Below are 3,297 nucleotides of genomic sequence, written 5' to 3'. Positions count from 1 at the left end.
GCCTCTGCCTCCCTTCCTCTCTCTGGCCCCTCTTTCCCTCCCCTCTCCCCCTTCTCTCCCTCCTCCTCATCTCCTCTCCCTCCTTCCTACCCTGTCTCCCCCCTCCATCCTCCCTCCCTCTCCCTCCCTTTCTTCCCATTCCTTTTTCCCCCCTCCCTCTCCATTCCTTCCTCTTCTCCCCCCCCACCAAGGGTGTTGTGAATAATCCTACTGATCTGTGCCATTGGATGGGTTACAGGCTGCCTCTTCTCCCTGTGGTTTGGTTCTTAAAAGCATTTTCTTTCTTCTCTTTGTTTACTGCACAGGTGATTCAGTCTCATGGTAAAAATATCAGAAAGGAGAAGGAAATCAGATGAGAGAAAACCGAGAGAGCAATTGCTCCCCATGATCTTACAACCCAGAAAGAACCACTTTTACCTTTTCGGTGTGCTGTTTTTCCAGGCTGTCTTCTCTCCTCTCACCCTCTCCTCCCCGCCTTCCTTTTATCTTACTGTTGTAGAATGGTTCATGTATGTGGCCTGGTGTTTCTTAACTTGCTTTTTTCCAGCGACTAAAACCAAACTCAAACCAACCCACTGAACTCCTTTCCATGATATTCAACAGGCTTATGAAACATCATCCTCAGTGCCTGCAGAATGCTCCTGTGTATCCGTGGACTTTAATGTTTCTGTAATCATTCCCGTTATCGTTGGACGTTCAGGTGGTGCCCAGTTCTTCCCCTGTGTTGAAAACCAGCACTGTGTGCTCTGATGAGTGAATCCTTCCTTGTCAAGCCAAATCGCTGCTAGCATCCTGGATTGTCTCCTTAACTGTGGACCTGCAGGATCCACAGAGGGACATTTCAAAGACTTATCCTGTGTGTTGCCAAATGGCCCCCTTCATAAGCATTGTTCCAGTTTGCACTCATGCCAGCCAGCACAGCTAGTAAAAAGACTGGCCATTTCCCCTGCATTGCCTCCTGGTCACTGTAATTGTGTGTGTGTGTGTGTGTGTGTGTGTGTGTGTGTGTGTGTGTGTGTGAGACCTGGCCAGCTTGATGTGTTGCTAAATGGTATTTCGCTATCCTTGGCTGTTTTACTGGTATTGAACACTGTTAATCACTCTCTCCCCAGTGCCCATTACCTGTCCCTTTCTCCATTGTCAGGAAAATATGTCATCTTCATTTCAGGAAAACAAAACACACACAAAATTCATAACGCAAACAAGTTAACAGAAGAAAATTAAAATCATCAGTTATCACACTTAATGGCTACCCATGATTTGTAGAACATGGTCATCTGCACTTGTCTAGTATTTTCAAGAGCTGCTTGAGACGTTTTGGCTTTTGGTCCAGTATTTTTATGCATATGTCATATATATATTAAAATGTACATACTGTTTTTGTATCTGCTCTTCATGCATAAATATGTGGGTATGTATTTATACATGTGTATTCTTGAAGTTTATTTCATGTCAATAAAGATACTTGAAAAGCATTTTGTCTGACTGCTAATATTCAGTTGGATCCTTGACTACTATATAGAAATAGATATACACATATATCCATGTCATTATCTTGGAGTGTGTTTCTATATGCTTTAAATCTTTTTTTATCTTTAATTGAGTTTATTGGTACATTTTAGGGATACAGTACAATTACATTCAGTGTTGGGATCTTGTACCTCTACATGACAGGTCTTGGTTCTCATTTTTTCCCCTTACCCCTGCCCTCCCTTCACCCCCTTCTCCCCTCCCCATCTACAAACACTTTATTTCCGTCTTTTCATTTTCTCACATTTTTTTCTTTTCCCTTATTACTCTTCCCCTACCCATCCTACCTTCCCTATATGCTTTAAATCTTTATTCATTAAATATCTAGGTTTTTTCTATATATACATTTTAAATACAAATCAATCCTTTCAAGAAGATCCATAGTGCAGACATCTTGTTGACCTTCAGAATTTTTTTCTTGAACATTTGCTTAAAGAATATTTAAAACACCAATGTAAGCTATTTCATACTTTTTCAGCAGAGGAAAAGTGCTTTTTTTTCTAGTACCTGTGATTAAACTCAGGATCTTCCCCTTGCAAGGCAGGAGTAGTGCCACTGAGCTAAATCCCTGGCCCAAAATGTGCATTATTAAATGGCTATCCATATAATCTACAAGTTTACCTTTATGATGTTTGCATTGTGTAAGGACTTGGATATTTAAGTGATTATCTGCCCTTCATATTACAGTAATCTATGCTCTTTTCCAATTTTTTCAAGGTATCATTTTGTGGTTTTATTTATTTCAACCATTCATTTATATATGTTGTACATAATTATCATAGAACATATTTTTAAAGATTTTAATGGTAGAAACAGCCAAAATCCTAATACCATTCCTAATATCTGTACTTGAGAACATAAATTTTAAATATCTACATATCTTTATTGTATAACACAATGTGCATTGTTTCATTGGCAAATATTTTCACAAAGGTGTTCATTAAATATTTTCTAGCAATTATGTTTGTTACATAGGATTCCTTCACTAGAATGAACTATCATTTCTACAAGCAAATCTTTTGGTTGTATATTTAAAATGGTTTTACCTTTTTTGGGGGGAAAGATAAATTCTATGATGAACGTCTTTGTACCTGAATGTGAAGGCATGTTTCTTGTGATTTTCTTCCTTTCCAGTGGAATTCCACTGCGATAGTTATGGACATGTCAAATCTTGTTTTTTTCTGATTTGCCCAATGTTTCTTTTTTAAAAGTCTGTATCTTCCAATAATGTGCAAAAGTCTACCTATCTGTACTCATCTTAAATTGGTCAGTTATTTTTTAAGTTTTAGAAAGTCAAAGTGGCTTATAGTTTTTTATTAAATATTTTAGAAATAATTTAAAGAAAGTTAACTAGCACATGAAAATATAGATAATAATGTTTTCACATATTCTATTATAGGTTTTTATTTCCATAATAATTTTGAGACAATTTTGTTATATACTGAATTTATTTTATCATAATTTGTTTTTAATATATTCTAAACATACCTAAAATACTTGTGGCCATTTAGATTTCTCCTGCAACTGTTTATCATTTTATCTGATAAGATATTTTTTAAGAACTTCCCCATTTTACATACCAAAGTAGCTCTTTAGATTTCCCCATTAGACCCAAATCTCGGGAGAACAGTTTTATAGTTGAATTGTTTCCCTTTTCTAGGTAAAAGAATTTAATATTCCTTTGCTTACACAAACTGTGAGTTAATAAATTTAATAATCAAGAGAAATGTCACAAATATTGATTTAAAAAAGAAAAGAAGATCATTT

This window comes from Fukomys damarensis, unplaced genomic scaffold (assembly GCF_012274545.1).
Source record: "Fukomys damarensis isolate Sample0158 unplaced genomic scaffold, DMR_v1.0_HiC HiC_scaffold_39, whole genome shotgun sequence".
Classification (NCBI taxonomy): Eukaryota; Metazoa; Chordata; class Mammalia; order Rodentia; family Bathyergidae; genus Fukomys; species Fukomys damarensis.
The sequence above is the reverse complement of the archived record's forward strand: the minus strand, read 5'-3'. Positions refer to the sequence as shown.